Source organism: Panthera onca, chromosome E2, assembly GCF_046562875.1.
Source record: "Panthera onca isolate mPanOnc1 chromosome E2, mPanOnc1 haplotype 2, whole genome shotgun sequence".
In the NCBI taxonomy this organism is placed as follows: domain Eukaryota; kingdom Metazoa; phylum Chordata; class Mammalia; order Carnivora; family Felidae; genus Panthera; species Panthera onca.
The window spans coordinates 46509000-46533557 of record NC_138353.1 but is presented as its reverse complement, the minus strand read 5'-3'; the positions used below and the strand labels follow the sequence as shown (position 1 = coordinate 46533557).

The 24558-nt window shown below is 35.0% G+C and overlaps 1 long non-coding RNA gene across 1 annotated transcript; it reads right to left on the bottom strand.

Annotated features, from left to right (window-relative positions):
* Positions 1 to 10899: 10899 nt before the first annotated feature.
* Positions 10900 to 23577, bottom strand: LOC132691340 (uncharacterized). The gene is made up of 3 exons (XR_009615692.1): positions 23495 to 23577; positions 20058 to 20157; positions 10900 to 11126 (listed from the first exon to the last, which is right to left on the bottom strand). It is a non-coding gene; the product is annotated as an uncharacterized LOC132691340 (long non-coding RNA).
* Positions 23578 to 24558: the final 981 nt, after the last annotated feature.

Here is a 24558-nt window from a genome sequence, read left to right as displayed (position 1 = left end):
TGTGGTAACAGCTCTATTCAAGTAAACTTCACATATTCAAAGTGTATAATTTGTAAGTTATGACCTATGATTGTACCTGTGAAACCATCATCACAATAAAGATAATGAATATCTGCATCACCCAGAAAACACGAGTTTCTTGTGCTGGTTTGTAATCCCTCCCTCCTGCCCTTCCCTGCCCTCTCTTCTCCAGGCAACCTCAGATCTCTTTTCTGTCACTGTAGATTGGTTTGGACTTTCTAGACTATTTTATGAATGAAACAATACTTGATATATTCTTTTTTGTCTGACTTCTTTCACTCATCATAATTACTCTGAGATTTATCTATGCTGCTGTGCAATCAGTTTATTTCTTTTATTGTCAAGTAGTATTTTACTGTATGGATATACCATAATTTATCCATTCACCTACTGAATTCACCTATTACAAATACTATGAACATGTATCTTTGTATAGCCATATATTTCTTTTTCTCTTAGGTAGTCTATACAAAGATTTATACACAAATGTTCATAGGATCTGAGGATGAAATGTCTTGGTCATATGATATGGGTGTGTGTTTCTAAGAAACTGCAAACTGTTTCCCAAAGTAGTTGAACTATTTTCATTACCACCAGAAGTTCCAGGTGTTAAGGAGAGTTGGAGGCAGGAGGGAAGTATGTCTAACTATACAAGGCAACACGAGGGCTCCTTGTGGTGATGGAAATGTTCTGTATGTTGACTGTATCAATGTCAGCATCCTGGATTTGATATGGAACTATAGATATGCAAGATATGACCACTGGGGGAAACTGAAGAAAGGGTACATGGGATCTCTTTATATTATTTTTTGCAATGACTGTGAATCTATGAGTATCTCAAAATAAAAAAAATAACTTAAAAAGTTGATCAGCTTGGGTAGAAAGAAGTAAAAAACTAAAGTCAAGTTATTAAATTTTTTTAATTTTTATTTTTGAGAGACAGAGAGAAACAGAGCATAAGCGGGAGAGGGGCAGAAAGAGAGGGAGACACAGAATCCAAAGCAGGTTCCAGGCTCTGAGCTGTCAGCACAGAGCCCGACGCAGGGCTCGAACTCACGAACTGTGAAATCATGACCTGAGCTGAAGTTGCACGCTTAACTGACTGAGCCACCCACGCGCCCCAACAAAAATCAACTTAGAACCATCATCTTAAAGATTCCAATGTACCCCAAAATAAAATGTAGTCAATTTAAAATTAGTTTCCCATCTGACAAGTGTTTTATCCTATTTCTTACAAATGAAACAGCTTTGGTGTTAAAAGGTAACATCGCTTTCTTGTTTTTATTCTTTTCTATTCTTCTACAATATTAAGAAACAAAATCATCAGCATGCTGATGCTATAAAATTTCCCTCCAGTAAACCGCTTCAGACTCAGTTCTATAATTGACCCCATGGTTGTTCTCTCTTTTCTTTCACCAATTGTTTTTAACTCTTATTTTCCTATTGAGTCAGAAAAATGCTTCATATCTTTTTTTCTGAATTTTACTCTGAAGTGCAGCCTACTTTAATACCATAATCCAATTCCCATCCAGTTTACATTTATTGCTTTACTTGTCCTTAATCTATGTCCAACAAGTGTCTACACACAGTTTGTTTAACCTTGCTAGTTTTCAATATCCACATCCATGATGCCACCATTTGCCAAATTACTTGTTTCTAACTTTAACTTTACATTAGGACCCCAAATACCTTAGTAAAAGCCCTCATACCTTCACTACTGTTCTTCAATTATTTGCATTTTCTTTAACATTAAGTCAGACCATCAACCTCAAATGTGGGTCAAAATCTGTCCCTCTACAATATGTCATGAGAATTCAAATACCTCAGGACAAAGACCAGGTGCCTTATTCTTCCATTTTTGTTAAAGCTTCTAACACCCTTGGTAATAAAGTCTTATATGGACTCTAAATGTTGTTAAGGTCTGCTAATTCTTCTTTCACGATATTCATATCTGATTTTCAAATAATAAGACCATTATGTCTAGCCAAATGCAACAGCTTTGTATCTGGTCTCCCTAAATCCACAATCGTTTCACTTTAAAATAGACTGCAAACTATGGTCGAATACATGTTTGTTTTGTTTTTGTTTGCATTTCATCACATTGCCATTTACTTAGAACAGGGTTTTCAAACAGTGCATAATCTTGTCATAAACCTTTTTCCTAGTCATCTGTTTTGTCACAACATAAATGTATCCTGTGCATCACGGCTAAATAGAACAAATGGAAAAAACAACAGACTGAAGAGTAAGGTCTAGATGTCTATACTAGACATTCAAGACCTATAACAAACTTACTCCTATATGTCCTTATTGTCCACTATTTGCTTCACAAATCCATTGCCTTTCTTAAATTAATCTACTTACCTTGCCTTAAAACACACCCCATATTTTGTCAACTAAATCTTTCTGTAGATATGCTACAGAGATTTTGTTAAATATATAATGAAAGGAAAAGGACAAAATAGAACCCTAAAAACAATTCTATCAGAATTCTATCCAGATGAAATGCCTCCCTCTCCATGAAACTTTATTACAATAATGGAAAAGGCATTGTCCATTTACCTAAAATCTTACAATACCTGTTCTTTTTATTATTCTTATGGTGATTATGTAATGCCTTTCAATATGATTTGTTATAATCTTAGAGTCCCTGTTGTAATATAAGTAGGTTAAAATTGGTATTTCAACTTACATATCTTTAATAAAATATTTAATGCTTCCCAAAAAGTTTAGATAAATTTAACTAGCATGCACCTGAAGAAATAAAACATTAGAGATAAAACTAAAGCACTCTGTACAGGTCTCTTTATCTAATCCTTGCTCCAATAGAGGTAGCCATTATCCTAAATTCCCATGCATGCCTTTATACTTGTATTACATGTATAACTATCTCTGCATATTAAAACTTTAATGATCCCAATGTACATAGTATATTTGGGCTTACTTTGTCCTACACTGTTTACCATATTTGCTCATATTGATGCAAACAACTATAGTTCATTCATTAACTGGCTGTGGGATTTCTTTTGATCCTTCATGAATTTATTTATTCTCTTTTTGATGGATAGTTTGTTTCCAATTATTCACTCTTATGGTGATACAATGAACATTATACAAGTCTCTGTGTGTACATATGAGCATTTCCTTAGAGGAGTACCTATAAGTGCATTAGCTCTACCGTGGGGTTATGAACATTTCTATCTTTATTACAAGTTATCAAAATTATTTCCCTGTCTCTGGATTATATTTTCAGTTATTTATATCAGTGAACCAAAAATTTAATTTCTTAAAAAGTTATAGGTATATTAATTTCTTACAGACTTATAGTTCTATTTGTGTTTCCTAATTGCTCTTGAGTCAATTTGGGAAAGTTTTATTTTTCTGGGAAATGGTCCATTTCAGCTAAGTTTTCAAATTTATTGGCATAATTTATGCCCACCAGGGGAAGTTTCTTGAGCTTAACTAACAATTAGATTCACGTAACTATTATAGGCCATTCTTGACATAAATTCTTTTAGCAGAGTACAGATCAGGATAGAGAGCATACTGGCAGGGCAATGTCAGCCATTTTTCTTCAGTAAGAGTAGTCATCACAATAGGCCACTAATCCAAAGAGAAGCTAATATCAGACATGAAGGAACATAATCACACTGGATGGGTGCCGTGAGTCATTAATATTTCCTTTCATAATTCTACAGGTATAGCACAAAGTCATTACACACTCAGGTAAGTTTAGAGCTATGGTTTCCTAATTTCTTATTTACAGCCTTCCCAGGCCCATGTGATTTACTCATCAAATGTCACTTTTCACATAAGCAAAGGTGCCTGGTATAAACAAACATATCTCACATTCCATAAGTCAGCTGCAATTATTATTTGCAACTCTAGGGGAACAGAGCTAGGTAACTCTTGACTCACAATTGTACTCCCTTATTTGTTTAAATATTAATGTACCTGCAGTTATGGACTCTCTCTTCATTCCTAATACTGATTATTTGTAGATTTCTTCCTAATTAGTTTCATTTCAGGTTTATCAATAATATTCGTCTATTCAAAGAATGATCTTTTAATTCTATATTTTCTAATTCTTCAATTTTTGCTCTTTATTTCCTTTCTTTTACTTTCTTTTGGTTTATTCTCTTTTTTTCAAGTTGAACATTTAGTTATAACTTTTCCCCTAAGTACCTCCTTAGCCTCATCTCACAAGCTTTGGAATGGTATATTTGTATTATTGTGATATTCTAAATATTTTCAAATTTCTATTGCAATTTTAATTTCTGACCTATGAGTTTAGAAGTTTATTTTTAAATTTCCAAAGCTAAGGTATGTTTTGAATTATTTTTTAATTTCTACTTTTGTGGGTTAGAGAATACAATTAGTGTGACACTGATTTTTTAAAGCTTTTGTTAAGACTTGCTTTGTGTCCTCGTATATGGCAAGTTTTTCCAAATATTACTTATCTGGAAAGTATATACATGAATATTAGAATCATTGTGCAGATCTGGATTAGAGATTACACTGTTAACAGCTTTCTTCAAATTCTTTCTAGCCTTACTAATAATTTGTATGTTGATCATTTATTTAGAAAAGGGTATTATGTCTCCCATCACAACTACAGATTTGTCATTTTATTCTTGTAACTGTCAATTTTTTCTGTATATATTTGTGGCTGTGTAAATAGGTACATACCAACTTTTTTATACATACTTGGAATTTTTCATTTTATAATTTGTGGTATAACAAAGCTTATGCCTTAAAGAACATTGGATCTGATATTAATGTATTATATTAGCTTTCTTTTTAATAGTGTTTGCCTCATACATCTAATCTGTGTCTTAACCTGTCAAGTATGCCTCTTATAAGTAAAATGCAGGTGAATTAAAAAAAATCTGACAACCTGGTTTTCTGATCTGGTAAGATTGCTGTATCTGAAAACTAATATTTGAGTATATCTCTATCATAATATTTTGTATTTAATATTTTTATTTGCTCTCTCTTAGAACTTCCTTGTCTTTTCCTGCCTTCTGTTAACTTGACAAAGTTTTTTTTAATTAAAAAATAGTTTATATTAAGTACTGAGGGAATAAAAATGGATACTATAAAATATGCATAAGGTATGACTAGCTCTTGATTTTAACGTGTGGATATAGTAATCAACTGATTAATATTAGATCTTGCGAAAACTGAGAGATGTGTTAAACACTTCTGAAATAAGTTGGTGAATTTATTTATTTCTCTTTATAGGTCTGTCAATTTTTGCTTTATTTACTTTTACACCCTCTTATTATGTGCACTTAGAAATGTATCTTTCTACTGAGCTGAAGATTTTATACTTATGTAGTAGCTATCTTTATCTCTATTACAACTTTGCCCTTAAAGTCTACATGCCATTTATAGAGTCCTTCAAACTTTAAAAAATATTTATATTACCTACCATTACCTTTCTTTTAGTAATTCCACATAAACTCTTGCATACATACCTACTTTACCACAGCCTAAATATAATAAATATCTAAATATCCAATCTTTCTTTCTGAAGATTAGAGAGACCTTAACTTTTAACTCCAATCACTTTGTATCCTCCTTATAGTTCTAGTCTGTGTTCTCAGCTTTAAGGAGATATTTACTTGGGCAGTTCCTGAATTTTGACTACTGTTCTTTCTACCTTGGAAACTCATAAAAACCAAAGGTTCAACTCAATTCTGTGAATGCCTTTAAGGTGAAAGTGAACTGCTTACTTTACTGAGGTTCTTGTTTCATTTAGTTTTAGGCTTCAGTTTCCCTTACTTTCTTACCAACTCATTGATAGAGTTAAATTGTTTAAGTTTTATTCAGCATTTTTAATTGTTTTTTAGTGGGAAGGTGGTGTTAGTACTTAGTTAACCATATTGCTACAAATAAAATTCATCTAAATTTTCTTTACTCTGCCTCTTTTCCTTTCATGTTTGGAAATAACACATTGCAATTTTACATTTTTAATGGATACATCTAAGCTTTTACCATAGAAAACTTACTTTAAATCTAAAAGCAATCAATTTAACTTCTCAAAAAATTTTTCTATCTTCTTCACAAATAATACAAGGCATTCAGCACTCTAAGGCAAAATTCTCTTCCTTCTTACATGACATTATTGTTCAGTATTTCAGTTCCACTCTTAATTTTCCTTTTAAAAAGCTGTTTAAACAAATAATTATAGTTTTGGGGCACCTGAGTGGCTCACTCAGTTAAGCGTCTGACTTTGGCTGAGATCATGATCTTGCAATTCGTGGGATCGGGCCCTGTGTCAGGCTCTGTGCTGACAGCTCAGGGACTGGAGCCTGCTATGGATTCTGTGTCTCCCTCCCTCTCTCTGTCCCTCCCCCACTCATGCTTTGTCTCTCTCTCTCTCTCTCTCTCTATCTCAAAGATAAATAAAACATTAAAAAATATTTTAAAAATGGCTATAGTTTTTTTCCAGGGGAATTCTACCAAACATTTAAGGAAGAGTTAACACTTATCCTCTTGAAACTGTTCCAAAAAATAGAAATGGAAGGAAAACTTCCAAACTCTTTCTATGAAGCCAGCATTACCTTGATTCCAAAACCAGACAGAGACCCCACTAAAAAGGAGAGTATAGACCAATTTCCCTGATGAACATGGATGCAAAAATCTTCAACAAGATATTAGCCAACTGGCTCCAACGATACATTAAAAAAATTATTCACCACGACCAAGTGGGATTTATACCTGGGATGCAGGGCTGGTTCAATATCCACAAACAATCAATGTGATTCATCACATCAATAAAAGAAAGGACAAGAACCATATGATCCTCTCAATAGATGCAGAGAAACCATTTGACAACATACAATAAAAACCTTCAAGAAAGTAGGGATAGAAGGAACCTTGATAAAAACCTTGATAAATACCTTCAAGAAAGTAGGGATAGAAGGAACATACCTCGAGATCATAAAAGCCATATATGAATGACCCAACGCTAGTATCATCCTCAATGGGGAAAAACAGAGCTTTCCCCCTAAGGTCAGGAACAAGACAGGGATGTCCACTCTCATCAATGTTATTCAACATAGTATTGGAAGTCTTAACCTCTGCAATCAGACAACACAAAGAAATAAAAGGCATCCAAATCGGCTAGAAGGAGGTCAAACTTTCACTCTTCACAGATGACATGATACTCTATATGGAAACCCCAAAGATTCCACCAAAAAACTGCTACAATTGATTCATGAATTCGGCAAAGTTGCGGGATATAAAATCAATGCACAGAAATCGATTGCATTCCTATACACCAACAGTGAAGCGACAGAAAGAGAAATCAAGGAATCGATCCCATTTACAGTTGCACCAAAAACCATAAAATACCTAGGAATAAATCTAACCAAAGAGGTGAAAAACCTATATGCTGAAAACTATAGAAAGCTTATGAAAGAAATTGAAGAAGACACAAAAAAAATGGAAAAAGATTCCATGCTCCTGGATAGGAAGAACAAATATTGTTAAAATGTCGACACTACCCAAAGCAATCTACATATTCAATGCAATCCCTATCAAAATAACACAAGCATTCTTCACAGAGCTAGAACAAATAATCCTAAAATTTGTATGGAACCAGAAAAGACCCCAAATAGACAAAGCGATCTTGAGAAAGAAAACCAAAGCAGGAGGCATCACAATCCCAGACTTTAAGCTATGCTACAAAGCTATAATCAGCAAGACGGTATGGTATTGGCACAAGAACAGACACTCAGATTAATAGAACAGAATAGAGAAACCAGAAATGGACCCACAAACAAATGGCCAGCTAATCTTTGACAAAGCAGGAAAGAATATCCAATGGAATAAAGACAGTCTCTTCAGCAAGTGGTGCTGGGAAAACTGGACAGCGACATGCAGAAGAATGAACTGGACCACCTTCTTACACCATACACAAAAATAAACTCAAAATGGATGAAAGACCTCAATGTAAGACAGGAAGCCATCAAAATCCTCGAGGAGAAAGCAGGCAAAAACCTCTTTGATCTTGGCCTCAGCAACTTCTTACTCAAAACATCTCTGGAGGCAAGGGACACAAAAGCAACAATGAACTAGTGGGACCTCATCAAAATAATAAGCTACTGCACAGCAAAGGAAACAATCAGCAAAACTAAAAGGCAACCGACAGAATGGGAGAAGATATTGGCAAACGACATATCAGATAAAGGGTTAGTATCCAAAATCTATAAAGACTTATCAAACTCAACACCCAAAAAACAAATAACCCAGTGAAGAAATGGGCAAAAGACATGAATAGACACTTCTCCAAAGAAGACATCCAGATGGCCAACTGACACATGAAAAAATGCTCAACATCACTCATCATCAGGGAAATACAAATCAAAACTACAATGAGATACCACCTGACACCTGTCAGAATGGCTAACATTAACAACTCAGGCAACAATAGATGCTGGATGTGGATGTGGAGAAAGAGGATCTCTTTTGCATTGTTGGTGGCAATGCAAGCTGGTGCAGCCACTCTGGAAAACAGTATGGAGGTTCCTCAAAAAACTAAAAACAGAACTACCCTATGACCCAGCAACTGCACTACTAGGCATTTATCCACGGGATACAGGTGTGCTGTTTCGAAGGGACACAGGCACCCCCATGTTTAGAGCAGCACTATCAACAATAGCCAAAGTATGGAAAGAGCCCAAATGTCCATCGATAGATGAATGGATAGAGAAGATGTGGTATATATATATACAATGGAGTATTACTCAGCAATCAAAAAGAATGAAATGTTGCCATTAGCAACTATGTGGATGGCACTGGAGGGTATTATGCTAAGTGAAATTAGAGAAAGACAGAAATCATATGACTTCACTCATAAGAGGACTTTAAGAGACAAAACAGATGAACATACAGGAAGGGAAGCAAAAATATAAAAACGGAGGGGGACAAAACAGAAGAGACTCACAAATATGTAGAACAAACTGAGGGTTACTGGAGGGGTTGTGGGAGGGGGGATGGGCTAAGTGGGTGAGGGGCACTAAGGAATCTACTCCTGAAACCATTGTTGCACTAGATGCTATTTTGGATGTAAATTTTAAAAAAGAAAAAAATTAAAAAAATTAAAAAATGACTATAGTTTTAAGGAAGTGCAAGGATAATACAGGGAGGTTCCATGTTCCCTTCATTCAGTTCCCCCACAATAGTTATATCTTAAAATAACTACTGCAAAACACCAAAACCAGAAAATTTACATTGATACAATATGTATATACCAGTTCTATGTCCTTTTATCATGTGCAGGCTCAGATAACCATAACTAAGATACAGAATGTTCCATCACCACAGAGTTCTCTCTCATGCTTTATAATCATCTCACTCCTTTCTGCCACTCCCCATCGCCATTCTTAACTCCTGGCAACCATGAATATGCTCTCCTTCTCTATAATCTTGCAATTTTGAAGATGTTGTATAAATGGAATCACATCTTATATGACCTTTTGAGTTGGCTTTTTTTTTTTTTCACTCAGAATAATGCCTTTCTTCCTTCTAGGCTCATTTTTCTATTACTTGAAGTATTCTTTGGTAATTCTTTCAGAGAGTCTATAAGTGAGCGAAATGTTTCACTTCTTGTTTGTTTTTAAAATGGCCTTGTTATGCTCCCTTTCTTCAATAAGAGCTTAAGTGAGATTATGTATCAATCATGGGTCAAAAAAAGAACAAAACATTTCAAATACTTAAAGGTTATAAGTATTTCATACAGAAACTTAGGTGCTTACAAACCTGTTGGGAAAAGTATTAATCACTTCTTCATCAAATATGATCTCGCCTTCATTCTTCCGTGGTTTCCATCTGGATTCCTATTACATGTATGTTGGATCTTCTCACTTTATTTGCCATGTCTATGAAACTCCACAGTTTGTGTCTCTATAATTGTGTACTGCTTCTAAGGTAACTTCCTCAGATCTATCTTCTAATTGTTAATTCTCTCTTCACTGGCCAAATTTTTCATTTTTATATATTCTGCTTTTATGTTTTAGTGTTTTGTTGAAAATATTTTATATTTTTCTACATACATTCTCTATTCAATTATCTGAAGTTGATAAAGGCTAATTCTGGTGTATTTTGGGTCTCCTGACTCTTGTTCACATTGGCTGTGTTCTTGCATATTTTGTAGCTTTTGGATAATGAGTCTATGTTAATAGTTCATTTTTTTGGGGGAAATACAGTATCGCCTAGTTTGGGGGTGCATGATTCTAGAATGGCTTCTATTTTAGTTTCTTATAAGACACCTTGAACATTCATTTTAAGTTACTACTTTCATGTTGCTTTCTCAGCATATGGAATGTAAGGAGTGTAAATTTAAATCTCAAACCTAAAAAATAGTATACCTATGGTTAAAAATTCTCAGAGAAGCTTTTTTTTTATCCATTCAGACACAGAGCCCAAGCCAATGGACTTGAAAAAAATCTTTCGGTGATCTGCCTATACTAGAGAGATTTATTTTATTTTAAATGTTTATTTATTTTGATAGAGATAGAGAGAGAGCAGGGGAGGGGCAGAAAAAGAGGGAGACAGAGAATCCCAAGCAGGCTCCACACTGACAGTGTGGAGCAGGATTCAAACTCACGAACTGTGAGAGCATGACCTGAGCTGAAACCAAGAGTCAGATGCTTAACTGAATGAGCCACCCAGGCGCCCCAAGATTTTTTTTTAAATATCTTGTTCTTTGATAAAACTCCTAAGGTTCCTGCAAACTGATGTCTCAGTTCTAACTCCCTTCACTGTGTAGGCCCCAAGTCTTGTCTCCTGATCTTGAGTGGCTATTAAATCCTTATCCTTGGGCCAGGACATTTCCCCACCCCCATCCCCAGGGTAGCCCATATTACTCCTCATGCTTACCACTCTATTTTTTAAACCCTCTCCATTTTTAGGTCTTAAGGATCTTCCTTACTTTTTCACAAGCACAGCTACACATTCAAAAGGAAAGGTGCTGCATTTTATTTACCATTTCTGGATGTTTAGTAGTGGGAGAGTTTTCAAGTCAGTTCTAGGTTGCCCATCCAGGAATTCTCTTATACGTCTTTTTATTCTTCACATAACCCCTAGCACAGTGTCTGGAAAAGAGCAGTACATAATAAATGTGTGGAGTGACTGCTTGAACGAATGACTGATTGTATTTTATCAGCATTCCTTTCTTTCATTAATTCATTTTCTTAAACGTTTATTTCTGAAATCTCTCATTATAAATTTGTGATTTCATGTTTTATGGACTCCATTTAGGTCTGTATAATTTTCTCACATTGGTTACTACAGTAGTCATGATAATCTTTCCCTCAGCTTCTTTCTCCTTCTGTTTGCCTCACATGGATTTGCCAGTCATCTTTTTAAAACGAAACTCTTCTTATGTCATTTTGTGGCCGATGGACTTCCGAAAAATCTTATTTTTATCATTTTTAACATCTTAAATTCTTTTCTTCTCTCAGCAGTTATACTTAACTAAATTTTCTACTAAATAGTGTCAAATGTGAGTAGCACATAATATGATTCTTAATCATTTACTGTTATTACATTCTGCTTTATTCTTGGTAACTCATTAACTTGAGGAAGATTTTATCTAAGGATTTGTTTCAGTTTCCAGAAGTAAATACAGAAATTGCTTCATATACATCTTTTATTATGTTTCTGACTGTTCACATTCAGTAGTAGAGTATACTATATATTTGCTAAAATATACACATACAATCCAATTACGTAATAATTTTCTTCACATTTATATATGTACAAAATTATATTCACAAGAATCCTTTCCCTTTTACCCTATAGCCCATCCCTGAAAGTCACATACTATGATCTATCTTCAGTGGAATCTTTGCAAAACCTAGTAAAAGGTAAAGAACCCAGCGGACATTTAATAAGTATTCATTTGTGACAAATAAGATCTCACTCAGGCTTTCTGAAAATGAATTCTAGAAATCATCAGGTATTCTTTTATGTAGATTAAGAAGCTTTTTTCTAAAAGGGATGATTACCTTTCAAACAAAAATATAGCAAAATAAATGAGATCAAGTCTTTTTTAATTAAAAAAATTTTTTTGTTTTAAGCTAAAGATCCAGTGTAATATAGCATTAGGTTTGGGCAAATAAAACTCTATGGAAACTCAAGCTAGTGACCTAAAATTATACACAGCTTAAAAAATTTCCATATACTGTGGTATGCACTATGAATTTCAAACTTGTAGTTTTAAATATACTAGCATCTAGGCACTGGTACAGAGCTGCAATTATATCAACGGACAGTCTATGAACATCAGTACTGAAGATACAAATCCACCACAGTAAGCTGATTAGCAATGCTAATGTGCACAGTACACAGTCATATAATTAGAAAGAGTTTTACTCGCAGTGATGCTGAGGTTATGGGGTTAGGACAGTTTCTATTTCAAAAGGTGGAAGAATCTGGGTTACCATGATGGCAAAAAGTAAATCATGTAATTTAAGCTATTGAAAATATGATGGCTCACTTAAATAAAAACAACTTTTACCTTTCCTTTTGAAAATTAGGGTACATTATTAGTTAATTCTTTCCCAGCTAAAAGAGATTTTAAAAAAAGAAGAAGCAGCAGACCCTCTATAGTCATGACAGCTAAGGAGTCTTTCTACCATGTAAGACTACATTAGTACAATGATGTTGTCACCTCACTGTTCATTTAAGAGAGAATGGAGCTTGATTAGAGAAAAAAAATCATAAAAATTTTCACTCTTTCACCTGATATGGGAACATATGCAGGGAAAAAAAGGAGGTGGAGAAGAGAAGGCAGATAGTAACAAACAGTTGGTTATAATGATGGGATTCCCTTTCCTTTGTGCAATTTTGTCAGTTTCTTCTTTAAATTCCTTCTCAGTTGTAACAATCTATGAAACTTCCCTAGGTTTGGTGGTCTATAATTAGCTATGGTTATTTCTGCTTTCAATGGGGGAACATGTTAGCTGATCACTTATGATATTTGCAAACGAGTCCCACTGTCTCAAAATTTAGGTGTAAATACATTCAAAATTTAGAGACAAATTATTTTATTTCTGACATGATTTATCACAATTGGAGTATATCACCCTTTTCATGACACTTTGTGGTAGAATAAAGATGTGTTATTACTCTGCTTTAGAGTAAAAAACTGGATCATTTAAGTCTTGTGATATGTGAATTTTATATACATGCCCTGAAATGAAAATGCATTCTCACAAATCCTTGCTTTATATAAGAAAATGTCGATTACAGCTTTAAATAACATTCCTAGAGACAAAAGGAAGCCCAAATTATCTGCTCTTTAGAGGACGAAAGGCTAACACATACATACAGATACATACACATACCCCTCTTGCCTCCTTAGAGAGCTATTTCTATTTTCATAATATAGTTAAGTTGGATTACCCTAAGAAAAAATTTCAAAGGATTTATCATTTAACACTTCAATGGAGTTACTAATAGGAATTATATTGAAGTAGGTCATGCCAAAATTCACCCTCAAAGTGCACCACAATTACCTATGTATGTGGCCTGGTATGTTGAGGACCAGAGATCTGAACTGCAACCCAGACTTCCAGTTACAATCATATTACTATCTCAGTTAATCACCTCTAAAATGAGTAGATGCTTTATATCATGAAGGATAATGCAGTTGTATTAACAAAGTAAAAACTTTCTTTTCTCTCAGCCCACGATATAGCTTCTAACAAAATAAATCAAGTTAGAGAGCTATGAATTCAACTTGACATTAAAGGGAGTTTCTCTTATCCAAATAAGACATTGAAATAATTTTCCAAGGTGCAAATTCTTGTTGTTCATGGAATATACTTGTCTTATCCTTTGGAAAATACTTCTTAAGTAATTCACAAAGAAGACACTGTAAAGTACTAATTAATTTAATGATGAAATAGTTTTTAAAATCTGAAGAGGAATGTTTATCAGGTTTTTCTCACTGACCTGTACACACATGCCCTAAGTTAATTTGTGGGGGGGAAAAAAGTCCTATAAGCCTGTATTGTTTTCCAGTAAGGGAATAGGCATTATAAACAGGGTACATGCTAAAGAAATAAAAATATATAATGCTTTATATGTTTAATAAAAATTAAACAAATTTATTCATGAACTAAACATAAGATATCAAAAGGTACTTCTCTTACTTTCTAACTTCACACCAAAATTCTTATTTTATGATTCTTAAAATTGGGAACGGGACAGATGTTTATTGTTGTCTCAAGAAGACACCTATCCCTACTTCTGATTTGTGTGTTATGTGGAAGGTTTAACATATTTTGGCTATCACACATTACACTGTGCTGAAACTGTAACCAAGAGGATAACTTGCCCATCAGTTCACTAACATCAAATCATTCAAATATGTCCAATATATTCAACTACTTGTGATTCAGGGGGTGTGGTAGGGGGAGGGCTGGAGGGATTCTCAGGGTTAATATGTTATGCTATTTCTAAAAATTATTACCATTGTTGATTAAAAGAACTAAGTTTCAAGCTTAGCCCTAGCCCAAAACTTGCTTTTGAAGAGTTTACATATTTTTTCTGTGATGAATTACATTATACTCGCTTCTAGTCAGAGACACTATATCCTCCTTATTTTAACAGACTTCTATGGATGTGTGTGGGCTCCATAAAAAAAAAGCATAGTACATTTGTTTTTGTTTTTAAAAGGATTTTAATTTATGCTCCTACTGAGATAGTAAGGTCTGTTATCCAAAAGCCAAAACACCAGTTACATAGACTATTCAGGAAAGCTCTTTATAGTTATTTCAGTATTCTTCTAAATAAGATTCCTTCTTCCCTATATCCCTATTATAACAGCTTTGACTCAATTCTCCAGAATGAATGAAAACTACTGAAATTCCTATTTTCCCTTTAAATTCATGACTTGCCTTTAATTGTGGTACCTGATAAATCCTCTTACTGACTGAAAATATATCTACACTCAATAAGCAATTTTCAGCAATGGGAAGAAGGAAGCACAACTAGATACTTTTGGCATTTAAAATTACAATAATGAAAAAGAATATCATAATGATAAAGAAATATCTACATAGATATACTACTCTATATATTTCCTTATCTTGATCTTTTCAATAACTCTATCATTTAAGCAGGGGAAGAATTATTATTTCCGTTTTACAGGTGAGATCCAGAAGACACTCAGAAAGGTAAGTGACTGCCCCAAACCCTCAGAGATTAAGTGGTAGAGCTAAGACTAGAACTAGTCAGACATCCTTTTCAGTATGCTTTACTGTTACGACATTATAAGCACAGCTAGCAATGTTCAATAAAGATTTAGTCAATTTCCTTAAGTGTATATTTTAGTGAAAACTTTTAGCAATATCTGCACCAACTACATTTCATAGTAAATACAAATATTTGTATACACATACACTTGTATATAACAGATAAACTTCAGGAAAAAGAACGCTGATATTTACAAAGATTGTAATATCAGCCACTTTGTAAATGATAAAATCTCATTCAAATAATAAGAATTATTTAGTAAAAGAGCATTGAGACCAATTACTTTTAAAAATTGGATTTTGCCCCTTAAGTCTGTGTGTTTCTATGTGTATATGTGTGTGAGAAAGACAGACTTTAGAAAATATGATTTCTTTGTTTGGATTAAGATACATAATTCCTGGGGTGCTTGGGTGGCTCAGTCGGTTAAGCATCAACTCTTGATTCTGGCTCAAGTCACGATCTCATGGTTAGTGAGTTCAAGACCTGCATCAGGTTCCACACTGATAGTGCAGAACCTGCTTGGGATTCTCTCTCTCTCTCTCTCTCTCTCTCTCCCTCTCTCCCTCCCTCCCTCCCTCCCTCCCTCTCAAAAATAAATAAATAACGTTAAAAAAAAAAGATACATAATTCCTGTTAAGGTCAAGGGAGAAGAATATTTTTGTAGAGGGCATTACGGGATCACCCTAAAGGGCTTTGAGGAGACCTTATGAAGATAGATAATTCACATCATTTTTCCTTTTGTTCATGCCCACATCATCAGCATTGATTTCCAGTTTTTCTTAAAAAAAAAAAAGTTCATTTATTTATTTTGGGAGAGGGAGAGAGAGAGACTGCAAGCAGGGGAGTGGCACAGAGAGAAGAGAGTACCAAGCAAGTTCCCCACTGTTAGTTCCTCACTGTCAGAACCCAAAGCGGGGCTTGATCACACAAAGTGTGAGATCATGACCTGAGCTAAAACCAAGAGTTAGACACTTAAATGATTAAGCCATCCAAACGCCCCAACTTTCAGTTTTTGTACCATATGTTTTCCAAAGAGTTCAATGTTGTTTTCGCTTTAATACTATTTTCTCCTAACATTTGTCTACTACTATCTCACTCTCCATCCATCTCCATTCTTCCCTGTGATTATCTCTCTTACATTCTAAATAATTCCAACATTACCGAGTAATTCAATAAAAGGTGTAAGTATAGCTATAACCCAGATGCTAATGCTCAGATGCCAATGAGTCCCCCAGAAACTAAACTGGAAGCAATGATAATATATACTTGGACAATGTTTTAATGATTTTTCTTACTTAAATTTTATTAAAAATTAGACTAATAGCCTTGAGAAAACATTGCATTAACTTACGGTATCTGTTTTTTATTATTTAATCCATTGTATTAGGAACCTGAGCATATCTTCCTAAAAATACTACCATTAACTTTCAGATGTTTAGTAATGTGTGATTCAATTTGTAGGTTAATCAGGGTTCCTTGATTTTAATACCCCTAACTTGAGCTCTGGAGATAGAAAGAAAGACATAGCAAAGTATTAAATCAAGTAAAAGGGTTTTGAAAAGAGATAAAATAAAATAGATAAAACAATCTGTCAGAAATCTTATTTGCCTGGCTTGGTACCGTCTATTGAAGTATGGATAGAACCACGTAGAACGGGTACCAATATTGTCTACAAAGACAGAAATAATAAGCTAGGGATCAAAATAAATGGGTAATAAGATTTCCCAAAATGCAACTCTTCTTTTTCAAGATCACCATTTTGGACCACACACACACACACACACACACACACAATGTAATATCATTAAGTTGACTAAGTATAAAATATAAATTTTTTTGTTGTCTGTCAGTATGATACTTAATTTATTCTAGGGGCTTCCCATTCTCATGCATGAAATTTAGGGCAGATTTCATGTTTCTGTGCATTTACAAGCACTCAAACTACTCAACATCCCATCTAGTAATTAATTACATCTCATCTAGTAATAAAAACTTTAAATATCAAAGTTATGGTTACTTTTGTTTTCCAATTTATTCCTGCTATAAGCTGGCCACTTGCAGTGGGAAAGAGGGTGTCTTAACTCTCACTTGCAGATCCTTTGATCTAGGTGGAGCTCTCTTTCTGCTTACTGCTCTTGAAAAGATGGTAGTTCACTTCACCATTCAGAACACCGGGCTCCTCTAGGAAGTCTGAGTCTAACACAACCTTACATCATCTCTCTTGTGCATATGGCCTACCTCTGATCCATGACCTAAACTTAAGCAAAATTTGCTACAAAAAACTCTGAGAATGTAGGTCACCTAACACACCACCTCTTCATTACAATACTTTCAAAGCAGCTGGCCAATCGTCTCAAGCTCTAGATTTTTCAGTCATAAGTGAGACAGCAGTTCTTAAGTGGCAGGGGTCAGTTATTAAGCTTTCCAAGTCATATCCTTCAAGCCTGTCTCTCTCTTAATGAAGGGAGATGCATCCTTACTCCTTCCTTTGGAGGTGTGATGGGACACTCAGCAAATCAACTCTCTCCAAAATCTCCCTTTTCTGAATTTCCAGCTTTCCGATTCATTTATATCCTTGACATGGTTAAGTACCTTAGAATCACATAACTGGTTTTCTCTCTCCTATTGATGTATAAACTAGAGGGTGTTGTCATTTATTACTTTGAAATCTTTTCTCTTAGGGCTCCAGCTAAGACAAACAGGGAGAGCCCCATTAAAATTTTTTTTTTATATTTGTATTTATTTTTGGAAGAGACGGAGCATGAGCAGAGGAGAGGCAGAGAGAGGGAGACACAGAATCCGAAGCAGGATCCAGGCCCTGAGCTGTCAGCACAGAGCACGACACGGGTCTCGAACCCACAGACTGGGAATGTGAGCTCATGACCTGAGCCGAAGTCTGACGCTCAACTGACTGAGTCACCCAGGCACCCAAAGGGAGAACCCCATTTTAGGATCCTGTTATACATGGTTCCAAAAGTGTACCAAGTTTAATAGTTGAGGAGAAAGAATTATTTTTCATCAAATAAAGAATAGCAAATGCCACCAGATGGTTTGAAAATGTTTACAGCTGAAGTAAGATTACCAAAGGAACAGTATTTACTTACCACCATGTTTTCATTTGCCAGCCGTATGCTCATCATCATAACAATTAAATAAAAATGTAGACTTACTAGTGATTTTCATGCACCAAGAATAAATTATGGCTCAAATCCTAAGAAAATAGACATGCTGCTCTGTTTGCAAAACTGCTAACATTATTTCCATAGAACATTCCATCTAAGACATAAACAAGAGCCCAAGGAGAGAAACATGTCTTCTCTCTTGGCTGTGTTAGCTTAGGAAACTTATTATTTCTTAAAAAACAATTAACATTAAAGAGGCCAAATTGAGATTTTATAGCAAAGAAGACATTAACTATAGGAAAGCTCCAGAAGAATTGACTCTATATAGAATGAATAATTAGGAGCTGAGTTTAAGTCAACAAGTTCATAATAACGAGAAACAATTTCAAATAAACTCTGTTGAGTTTAAAATTTTTAATAATTTTCAGTGGTACTTGATGAGAATGAAGCTTTTGACAACTGTGGCATTTGGGTTTTAAGTTCTTTCTGGAACATCAGAAATCTTCTTATTTCAACATGACCCCTTCCCATTTTTCTCAACTTCTGAGGTACACTAGCCAGACCTTGATGGAATGTTTTCCCCACAATTTGCCATTTTAATAAGTCTTTGTTTGGCCTTTTCAAATTTTACTTGGTCTTTTACCATTATCTTTTTTAAGTTAGCTTTAATTAGTTTGAATTTTAAGTAGCTGTGCAAATCTAGCCAGGATAAAAGAACAATCTCTAGGAAAATACTAAAAATGATAATTAAAATTACATTTTAGTAAACTGCACCAAAACCAAGACAGAATATAATTTCAAAGGCAATCCATCCAGAAACTAGTTTTTGAGCACCTGTTTTTGGTTACTGATTGTTCTTTAGACCTAGAGAAACAATTGTGAAAAATACAGCTTGGGTGCATAGTAGGCAGGTTACAACTAAGAGTTAAAACTAAGAGTCATAAATTTGATCCAATCAAATGATCAGTAGGTACATTCTTACTTCTTACTTCTATCTTTCTGTCTCTTTTGGAAATGCACGGGAAACTTTGATTTTATTAATTTCAAATCAGCCAATTTCCTAGAATGAATTGAGGTTTCAGGGCCCAATGGAAAGCTCAAGGAATCTAACACTGCTTTCTTTCCTTCTTCTTTCCTCCCTTGTACAGGTATTTGTGTGTATACATGTTTGCATGTGTGCATGAGTGTAGAGAATACATTATTTTTGCAGCTTTGCTTGTCATTCTATTTGCTATAATTCAATTTATCCACTTATGCAAAGATAGATGTTTCAGTTGGAATTCCTGCCTCTTTAGAATCTTCATACAGGCAAGCTTAGCTAATAAATTTTGATTAATGTAGCCAAATATCAACTCCCACCTCAAGCCCCCTTTGGTTGGAATACTATCATCAGGTTTACAGAGAGCAGGAAATAACAATAAGGTTGAGAGGGATGGAGATAGGGGTAAGACAGCAATAAAAAGTAATTATATAAAAATGCTAAAGATAGAACATCTGTTTTTTTGCTTAGCCCACTGATCTTGGCAGTTCCAGATATATGCTATTGTCTATGTTTAAAGAGATATAGAAAAGGGAAAACGAAAAACGTTTATGTGAGATTATTAAATAGTGTAGGAAAAATAAGAGTCGTTATTACACTGGTGAGGAAACTCAGTGAAATTTCTTTCCGCAGATTTGCCTTTGTGATCTGCAAGGTGCTGTTCCCCTGCTTACATTCCGTTACCCTGGCAACGCACTCCTGTAAAATAAAGATTATTAAAGCGCATATGATTATTTTGCTGCTGAGTGAATAAGACAAGCCGCTTCTGAAATGCCTTATCAGAGAAATTCAATTTTAGGCCAAATTGTGTTTTTGCCTCCTTCTAGTTTTTCCTCCCTCCCCCCACTTCAAATAAAACCATCATCTCCACAGTTACTACATGGTATTTTGTTACTCATTCACACTTTGAGTATTTTAAGCTAGCTTTATTTTAATTTCATGAAAGCATTTCCCCAGTTTTTTTTAATAGCTCCTGCCTATTTTCCAGACATCTACCATCTGTTTGCAAATCAAAATTAGAAGGCAATGTGTCCTTGCCTTGATTTTATTATATAGTAGTAATAGAAATATTGGGCTCTGTACCAAATATAAATGCATATATTATATACTGAGTAAGCAATATTTGGCCACAGAATGATGCAAAGCCCTAAGATAAGCCATCCAGTGCCATTTTAAAGGCTATATATCCAACTGCAGCAGTTGTCTTCGCCCTTAAATTTAGTGTCTTGTGCTTTCCCATTCAACACTGCCCAAAGGTAATGTTATAGACATGGGGAGTTTCACAGCGACTCTGACAGCCAGTTATACCTTTGTTGCCCAATACATTTGCTATTCAGTTACTGAAGATTGTAAAGACTCCCGAGATCTCTGAAATTATTTAATAACAAACTTCATAAGCCTTCCTAGAACTACAGCTGTATCATGTTCACTGTCAGAAAAAAAAGTGCATTAGTAATAGTAAATTTTTATTATAGTCATGCTGTATATGAAAAAGCTGTATTTAAAATCTTTTAACATAAGAGTTAAATTAGCTTTGAAGTAGAAGTGGAAGGAATGAAGTCTCATCAGAAAAAAGCAAGGTTCCTATAGAGGAAGGAACCTCTACCGGGAAGACTCCTTTCATGTTTCTTAAAACTGATGAAAGGTACGGGTGGACAAGAATGGCTCTGGATAAACATTCACCCTCCATGGTTCCAATGGTGGATTGTCATGATAGAAGACATTGTTTCTACTGAAATTTTTCTTATAGGACATTTTCCTACTGCTGTGAAGCACTGACATGTAACCGGATACAGTTGTACCAGAGCATGGCAAAAACTATAGTGTACAGTGCTGATATTCTAATAACATGCAATCATTAATTTTTTCCTCTGCTGACATTCATTTTCAGGCCAACCAAGTACCATATCCTTTATATTGATTAAGGAGGCAGGTCCACTGGCTTTTTATTTAGCTAACTACAAATCTCTGTTCATTAGCAAGAAACGGTATCAATATTTAACAACTGTTAGAAACTCTGAGAAGAAGCAGAATTCTGTATGGGTTTATTTGACGAAGCACACTAAATTTAGTAGCATACACCTAATCTTTGGTATGCTTAACACCACCATGCAACTTATGGCTGTAATTCACTCCCATCACTGCCCAGAAGGTGTCACCACAGCCTCATTGGCTTGAAGGACTTGGGGACATGTGGGGGAGTAGAAAGCAAAGGGAGAAAAACAGACACAAAGAAAAAAAAATCTTCATGCAGACAAAGGAAAATAAGCCAACTACCAGGCAGTAATACTCCCAAATGAAGAAACCCAAACATTCACCCCATGCTAAAAATACAAATCACTAGAGGTGAAAGTGGACTTCCACTTGTCAGTAACCACAGAAAGTGGGAGATTCGAGGAAGGTGCTACTACCTCAAGTAAAAAGCAGGTAGTGAATAGGAAATATCTATGCACTGAACCTGGTCCAACCTTCTCACCTAAACTGGTTTACCTAATTATCATATCTAGTTGTATAAGCTGCATTGAACCTCATGAAAGGGAAGATAAAAGAACAGGAGGGAAAGCTCTAATACTGTGCTTCAAGAACACATCATGGAGTGATGGTTAAGATACATGATGGATACTTTAGATGCATCTCCAAAGCAACTAGAATACAACTTTAAAAAATATCTGTTTTAGATAAGGTTTCATTTGAGAAATAAAAATTATCTCAGTACGAATAAATAAAGGGAACTAGCATGTTGCCCCCCCCCTCCAAAAAAGATCAGCAGGGAAAAGATGCTAGAAAGTATCAAAGAATATAAAACACAAAATCTTTTATTGAGAAGCTGCACAAATTAACTCCAAATTACTACCACAGTCAGACAAGAGGAGGCTTCAAGGCACAAAACTTGTTGCTGTACTCCATCTTGCTTTATTGTGGTGTCTTCACTCATGTACTAGTAGCTAAAAGCCATCCCCTTTATAGTACTACATCTTTTAATCTCTGCTCTTCCCCCCTGTAGTTTAATTAAAAGACAATGAACCTTTTAGAGTAGTCAAATGGAAAATATAAAATTGCACCATTCTATCAAAGCTTAAGATATTCCTGTTCTCAGAGCATGAGAAGAATTCAAAATAACACACTTGGTATTTTATTACACTCCAGGCCCTCTGTGCCATTCTCATCAGAATGCTCTTGGTTGGAATACCTTTTTGGAGTCTGAAACACAGTTCAACCCAAGACTGATAAAAAGAGGCAAAAAATTCAAAAACAATGATTAAGTTGGATCAATTCGATCTGTTCTCTAGATCATTGCACTTGATTTTTAATTTCTAAAATAATACTGCTGTAACTCTGTATATCTCCTATATTTAATTGATATAGGTCTAAAAATTAGTAGCCTTCCTTATTTAAGTATTATTTACTCATTATGTTGTCAGTTTTAAGGCATCTTGGCTAAAATAAGATAAATATAGTAAAATATCAAAGGGTGATAAGTTGGCCTGAACACTTAGCTTTCCTCTAAGTCTGCAGCCCAAATCTATTAATTTTGGCAAAGGGCACCAAGACAAATCCATGCGGTTTGAAATGTTCCATGGGAGTCTTTAAAAATGAAGGTATCGTCTCCTCTTTATGGACATTAAAATGCTTCATCCCAAGGACCCCTTTATAGCAAATTACAGGCTGTTCTGTTTTATCTGCTTTGACAGGATGAAGGGCTGAGCTGGCCCTAGAGGGATGGGATACAGAGTCTGAGTACTTCAAACTTGAGATTTCCAATAAACCATCTCCCACAACTAGAAGAAAGGCACGGAGGAAATTCATTTCAGCAGATACAGGTTTCCCCTGCTATTGGAAAGTAGAACACTCCTATGGAAACTTTTGTAATCCAAAATGGCATAAAGTGAAGAAACAATTACCATTAATTTACATGGAAAAATTTTTGAGCATTCCCAGAGCCAAAAAAATAACCTTTCTTAGATTATTCTGATACTTAGGACACATCTTGCTAACAGATGCACAAAATAAATCAAGATAAAGCACACATGCTTACAGATGCAGTTCAAAGCTATGATGGCTTAATGCTGAGATGTTGAATGTAGTTCCCGGGGAAGGAGTTTGGTGGTGCCACTCTTGCTGCTTAGGGGTGCCTGATGGTTGCAAAACAGCTGCTGAGCGCCATTTTTGTTTTATTCCTTTTTCATAAAAGCAAACATCCTCTTCAGATTTCTCTCAGTCAGCAAAAACAGGTACTAATTTAACTCTTTCATAAAAGCCAAGAGGCATAACGCATACATTAGAAAAGTAATTTCCATCTATTAAGAATTACTTCATCACTAAAAATCTAACTAAAATCATGTCCTTCCAATGCTCTACTCCAAACTAGAACTAAAACTCATTAAGCCTAGCAGAGCAGTGGCATACACATGTGTCCTTCTTAGTCACTTGATTCTGATACCTGCTACCTTAATTCTTGGTTTCTTACAAATTAAAATCTTTCACAACACTACTCTTGTCCAGTCATTATTGTTCTTTATCCTTAAGTTCAATTATCCAGTATAGAGTGATTTTTCTCTTCCTGGAAATACCTGCATATTTCAGTTAGTTAATAAATGCTGGAAGGATATGAGATTTAACTTTAATTCTTCATCTATAGATTCCTACTACAGACCTGTTGTTAAAAACTTCCAAAAACATCACTGAATTCATTATTGCCAACTCTGCCTTACTTTTGGCCTTCTGTAATTAGGTTTGTCTCAGATTTCTCCGTACTTCCCATAGAATATAAAATTATAAGGCATCTGGGTGGCTCAGTTGGTTACACATCAGACTCTTGGTATCTGCTCAGGTCACAGTCTCATGGTTTTTGAAAATGAGCCCTGTGTCAGGCTCTTGGGGTTCTCTGTCTCCTTCTCTCTCTTCCTCCCCAACTATCTCACTCTCTCTCAAAGTAAATAAACTTTAAAAAAAAAAAGAATTGGGGAATCTGGGTGGCTCAGTAGGTTAAGTGTCCAACTTTTGATTTAGGCTCAGGTCATGATCTCAGGATTCCTGAGGTCGAGCCCTGCATCGGACTCTGCACTGATAGCATGGAGCCTGCTTGGGATTCTCTTTCTC